The sequence below is a fragment of the Podarcis bocagei genome (assembly GCF_964188305.1).
Source record: "Podarcis bocagei genome assembly, chromosome: 5".
Lineage (NCBI taxonomy): Eukaryota > Metazoa > Chordata > Lepidosauria > Squamata > Lacertidae > Podarcis > Podarcis bocagei.
In genome coordinates, this window is record NC_138129.1 from 2,083,929 (window position 1) to 2,090,491 (window position 6,563).

Below are 6,563 nucleotides of genomic sequence, written 5' to 3' on the forward strand. Positions count from 1 at the left end.
AAATGAGGAGCTGCCTCCAGGTGCTTCCAAGCACCAAGGGAGACCTTGAGTCTGGGTGGCCCTGTGTTTGGGGCATTCAGAAAGAGGGCATCAGCCGTGCCAAAGGGGAAAGGGCCCCTTGGCTGCAGGAGGCAGGTGTATTCCCCTCTCCAGAGTGGATGTCATTGCCCACCTGGGCTGTTTTCATGAGAAGAAGAGGTTCCAGGTGAGGTGGGAACAGAGCAAAGTTACTGCTGGGGCTGACAAGCCTCACACCCCAAAGAACATAAGTAGTCCGCTGGATCAGGCCAATGGCACATCTACTGAAGCATAAGGTAAAGGTAAAGGGGCCCCTGACCATTAGGTCCAGTCGTGACCGACTCGGGGTTGCAGCACTCATCTCGCTTTATTGGCCGAGGGAGCCGGCGTACAGCTTCCGGTTCATGTGGCCAGCATGACCAAGCTGCTTCTGGCGAACCAGAGCAGTGCACGGAAACACTGTTTACCTTCCCGCTGGAGTGGTACCTATTTATCTATTTGCACTTTGACGTGCTTTCGAATTCGTGAGCACCCAGGCACAAGAGCCTCTCCTCTCCTGCAGTTTCCAGCAACTGGTATTCCGAAGTATTGCTGCCTCCAGCTGTGGCAGCAGAGCAGAGACATCCTGGCCAGGACCCATCAAGAGACCTCCCCTCCTCTCCTCCCATGAATTTGTCCAATCCTCTTTTCTAAAGCCACCCAGGTTGGTGGTATCACTGTCTCCTGTGGGAGGGAGTTCCAGTGTTTTACTCTGTGCTGCATGAAGAACTCCTTTCTTTTCGATGCCCTGGATCATCCAGAATTCAGCTTCACCCCTACCAGACTTCTGCCACAGAATAATAATAATAATAATAATAATAATAATAATAATAATAATAATAATAATTTATTATTTATACCCCACCCATCTGGCTGGGTTTCCCCAGCCACTCTGAGCAGCTTCCAACTAAAGATTTAAAATACATTAAAAGCATAGGAGAAGGGGACGACAGAGGACGAGATGGTTGGACAGTGTTCTCGAAGCTACCAGCATGAGTCTGACCAAACTGCGGCAGGCAGTGGAAGACAGGAGTGCCTGGCGTGTTCTGGTTCAGGGGGTCACGAAGAGGAGGACACGACTAATCGACAGAACAACAACAACTAAAAGTAGAAATAATCAGAATATTGAAATTGAAAGGACAGGTAATTTTCTGAGCACTTGGGGGTCAAAGGAAAGTAATTTAAACAACTGTTGTTGAAGCGTTTCGTTCCGAAGCTGCTAGCTAGGCAGAGCCAGACAGAGGATGACGACAGGGGGGTGTCCTTCCTGCCCCCGATCCCAACATAAATCCTGGCTGCGCCCATTGTCCCATGGAAGAGAGCCGGTGTGGTGTAGTGGTTATGAGCGGTGGACTCGTAATCTGGGGAAGCGGGTTCGATTCCCCGCTCCTCCACCTGCAGCTGCTGGGTGACCTTGGGCCAGTCACACTTCTCTGAAGTCTCTCAGCCCCACTCACCTCACAGAGTGTTTGTTGTGGGGGAGGAAGGGAAAGGAGAATGTTAGCCGCTTTGAGACTCCTTCGGGTAGTGATAAAGCGGGATATCACATCCAAACTCCTCCTCTTCTTCTTCTTTTTCATTTGGAACTGTCTGACAGCACTGGCTACCCATTAGTTTTTGGGCCCAATTTTGACCTTTAAAGCCTTATGCAGCTCACGATGGCCTCTCCTCCTATTCACCAACCCAGACCCTGTGATCATCATCTGAAGCCCTTCTTTGTTTGCCTATTCAACAAGAGGCCCGGAGCGCGGCAACATGAGAACGGGGCCTTTTCAGTGGTGGCTCCCTGCTTGTGGAACGCTCTCCCCAGGGAGGCTCGCCTGGTGCCATCATCATATATCTTCAACCACCAGGGAAATCATTCCTCTTTAACCAGGCCTTGGGCTTTAAACTATGCGCTTTTAGAGTTGGTGAGATGTTTTAATGTAACCCCCCTTGGCTTAATGCATATATGTGGGGTTTGTTGGTGCTCTTTCACTTTTTGTAAGTTGCCGTAATGATGATGATGATGATGTCTTCTTCTTATGCCTTCCTTCTCCTTCTGGATTAGTTTGAAGATGAAATTCTGGACATCTGCCTCCAGCTGTTGGACACCAACCCCAAGTTCCTCCGAAACCAGGACAAGGACTGCTCCCGACGCAACAGCCCTGTCTATATCAGCAGGGTAGTGAGCGCCATGGTGAGTTTGGAGCAAGAGGGCAGGCCCTCCACGTGGGTGGGTGACCTCCTCAGCTTCTGCCCAGTCCTAAGGAGATGCTCGCGTTGTCTTCTGCCAGCCCCACAGAGAGCCGAGTCCTCCTCACACACTCGGGGGCTTTCCTGCAAAGCTGAGATGGCCCAAACTCCTGCCCACGGGCTGCTTGCAGAATAAGATAACACGGAATTATGTGTTAGGGGACATTTGCGTTCTGAAACATGTATCAGAGATGCTGCTGCCTTTGTCGTACTTCAGGTAATTCGTTCTACAAGTTTGTCAGCAGGGCTTAGGAGTCCTTCGCCTCCCGGGTTTTGAACCTTAAAATTGGGGTGCGAACATCATGCCCTTTTAAATCTCAGAATCCTAGCATTGGAAGGGACCACAAGGCCATCTAGTCCAGCCCCCTGCAATGCCAAAATGCTATTTATTTCTTTATGGCTTTTGCACGACTCCCCATAAGACAAGCTTCTCTGGGCAGCATACAAAGGATAAGAAAAATTATGCAATTATGAAGGTGTAACATCGAAAAGAAATACAGTCGTACCTTGGAAGTTGAACAGAATCTGTTCTGGAAGTCCGTTCGACTTCCAAAACTTTTGGAAACCAAAGTGTGGCTTCCGATTGGCTGCAGGAAGCTCCTGCAGCCAATCGGAAGCCGTGGAATCCTGCTGGACATTTGGGTTCCAAAAGAATGTTTGCAAACTGGAACAATCACTTCCGGGTTTGCAGCGTTCAGGAGCCAAAATGCCTGAGTTCCAGGACCTTCGGGATCCAGGGTCGTCTTTTTTGGCGATCACTCGTAGCCGAGTAAGATTGTCTTCCATAAACACGGTTTTAACAATGAGTCCGTAAGTGACTGTGGAGGCCAATTCTGGATCCACACGTCCTTCCACAGTGGGGACATTGGTTTCCAGGCAGGAGCTGATCACTGTGGATTTTCCAAGTGTGCCTTCCTCTTAGCACGTTTCTCCCTTGCGTCCTGAGTTTGAGTGTCTTCAAAGCCCAGGACACCTTTGGTAAAGGCTGTTCTCCAACTGGAGCACTCGCAGGCCAGTGTTTCCCAATTGTTGGTGTTTATACTACTTTTTTATAGATTTGCCTTGAGAGAGTCTTTAAACCTCTTTTGTTGACCACCGGCATTACGCTTTCCATTTTGAAGTTCAGAATAGAGTAGTTGCTTTGGAAGATGATCATCAGGCAATCGCACAACATGGCCAGTGCAACAAAGTTGATGTTGAAGAATCATTGCTTCAACATTGGTGATCTTTGCTTCTTCCAGTACACTGATATTAGTTTGCCTGTCTTCCCAAGTGATGTGTAAAACTTATCGGGATCCAGGGTACAACTATAAAGACAATAAAAGCAGAGCTCACAGCACCATCAAATAAATGCAGGTTTTAAAAAATGGCTCTGTAAGTTGTTTTGAAGATGAACAGGGGGAAAGACCACAAAATGGTGTCAGGCAGGCCTCCTTGGGAAGGATATCCATAACTGGGGTGCCCACTGCATTTCATTCAGTAGAGGCACCCAGACTGGGACCTCCCAAGAGGGCCTCAGGCTTTGGGCAGATAAATAGGATCCCTTGGCTCCAGGCTGTTTTGCACCTGGACTCAAGAAACCCCACCCAATCTGTGCAAATGGTTCCTTCATCTCCTGAGCCACCTGCCCACACCCTCCTGCTCTTGTTGTGTCTTGGGCTGCAGGTGAACTGCAACGATGACCAAGGCATCCTCTTCGGGCGCTGGGACAACCAGTATGACGATGGCGTGAGCCCCATGGCCTGGAACGGGAGCGTGGACATCCTCCAGAGGTGGCAGAAATATGGGTGCCAGCCGGTCCGGTACGGGCAGTGCTGGGTCTTTGCCGCTGTGGCCTGCACAGGTGAGGGGTCCTCAGTGAGGAAGCAGAAAGGGGCTGCCTCCTTGGCTCACCCTCATCACAAACAGCATTTGGGGGATACCATGGCTCTGTTGGTTTCTGTGTTGCCACTGCGCAGTGCCCTTGGAGTCACAGGACTCTGTTTATATTCCTGGGATTCCAGACTGTTGGAAGTCCCATGGAAGACAGGAGACGGATATGATGTTTACTGGTTTCCTGTTCCTTTGTTTTTCGGTTGCTCTCTGCTCTCACAGAGAGAGGGTGTATTTCTTTTCTGTCTGCGTAGCTTAGCAATAAAACTCTTAGCATGTAGCTCATATTTCTCGTCCTTCCCTGTGCGGGATACTCCGCGTAATGGGGAAACGTGCTTGGAGCCTTATCAGAGGCTCAGGTCGCTAATCACATCGGAGGCAATTTCAGAAGACTCGACCGGAGGAGTCGCTCGGTCGAATGCAAGTCTGACAGGCTCCTCCATGTCAAAACACGCACAAGCTCTCTTTTTTAAGTGCGTTGGGGGTTCTAGTATATGCTACAGCTCCCTGTTCCACCACTCTCTATAGCAGCAAGCCATTTCCTCACCTTCTCCACGGGGGACTGTGCCCAATGCCCCCTCCTATGGCAAACCGGGGGCAAACTAAGAATAATAGAATGTGTTTGTGGGAGGGGGGCTATTGTTTTGTTGCTTTTGCTTTTGCTTTAGCTATTTATTTGTGTTTTTAATCTTGCATTTTTATCTTGTGAATGCCCTAAGATTTTCTGATGAAGGGCTGTATATAAATCTAATAAGTCATAAAAATAAAATAATAAAGTTGGGCTTGGGTATCCTCCCTTTGGGAACGAGGCAGCTAGTTCTGCCTTTGTCTTCTTTGCTTGTTAATATTTCACTGTAGGACCGGAATGATTGCAGACGCAAGTATGTCTGTATTGCCTTGCATGCAGTTGTGTGGATGTTTAAAGTCAGCTGTAGGAGCGAGTGTCTCCCTCATTTGGGAGCTTGGTGGGTCTGTTGGGCTTGTTCCACGGATCGTTCACCTCTTCCTCTTCTGCCCCCCTCCCTTCCCAGTGCTGAGGTCCCTGGGGATCCCCACGCGCATGGTCACCAACTACAACTCTGCCCACGACACCAACGGCAACTTGGTCATAGAGCAGTATTTGGATGAGAACGGGAAGCTGCAGCAGGGCAACCGGGAGCTCATCTGGTGAGTGGAGGTCCGGTGGGTGTTTGGGACTCCCTGAAAATGCATGCAGCGTCTTGGACCTGTCAGTCTGATAGCTTTGCCTAACTATGAGGTGCCGGGCTCTGTCCATGAAGGAACTTTAGGGTTCCTGGTGCAGCTAGCAGGGAAGCAACAACTGAATCAACAACAACAGCTTCCTTGGAGGTTTTTAAGCAGAGGTTGGACGGCCATCTGTCAGGGATGCTTTCAGCTGAGATTCCTGCATTCCAGGGGGTTGGTCTAGATGATCCCTGGCAATCCCTTCCAACCCTACCGTACTGTTATTCTGATTAAGAATAACTTTTTGATGGTGGAATAGACTCATTTGGAAGGTGGTGAGCTCTCCTTTCTTTGAGGTTTTTCAACAGAGGTTGGAGGGCTGTCCATCTGGCATTCTTTAGTTGTGATTCCTGTATTGCATGAACCTTGGGGTCCCTTCCCATTCTATAATTCTACGATTCTCATTATAGCAGTTAATCTTGCCAAAATTAAATATTCATTTAGTTTACAAATCCATTCCTTCTTTGTGGGTATGGTTTGTGACTTCCACCTAGCAGCAATCACTATTCTAGCAGCTGTACTTGCATATAGAAAAATTCTTTTTTTCCCTCGTGGTACCTCTTCATCTATCAATCCAATGTGATATGTCTCTGATTTCTTTGTTATTGATATTTTCAACATCTTCTTTAGTTCTTCGTGTACTACTGTCCAAAATTTCTTAATTTCCTCACACCTCCACCACATATGTATTGTTGTTCCTATTTCTCCACCAGATCTCCAACAGAGATTGGATTTCAATTTGTAGAGCGCATTGCAGTAGTCCAAGCATGAGATAACTAGAGCATGCACCACTCTGGCGAGACAGTTCGTGGGCAGGTAGGGTTTCAGCCTGAGTACCAGGTGGAGCTGGTAGACAGCTGCCCTGGACATAGAGTTAACCTGTGCCTACATGGACAGCTGTGAATCCAAAATGACTCCCAGGCTGCACACCTGGTCCTTCAGGGGCACAGTTACCCCATTCAAGACCAGGGAATCCCCCACACCAACCCGCTCCCTGTCCCCCAGAAACAGTACTTCTGTTTTGTCAGGATTCAACCTCAATCTGTTATGACGCCCATCTTCAAATATCTCAAGAGCTATCAGATGGAGAATGGAGCAAGCTTGTTTTCTCCTGCTCCAGAGCGTAGTGTTGCAAAAATCAACATTTGGGGCTG

The 6,563-nt window shown here is 48.7% G+C and overlaps 1 pseudogene across 1 annotated transcript; it reads left to right on the plus strand.

The window, feature by feature from the left end:
- Positions 1 to 1,669: 1,669 nt before the first annotated feature.
- Positions 1,670 to 5,335, plus strand: LOC308587727 (protein-glutamine gamma-glutamyltransferase 2 pseudogene; annotated as a pseudogene). Its single transcript, XR_014013512.1, has 3 exons — positions 1,670 to 2,236; positions 3,958 to 4,135; positions 5,196 to 5,335. The product of XR_014013512.1 is annotated as a protein-glutamine gamma-glutamyltransferase 2 pseudogene (transcript).
- The last annotated feature ends 1,228 nt before the right edge of the window (positions 5,336 to 6,563 follow it).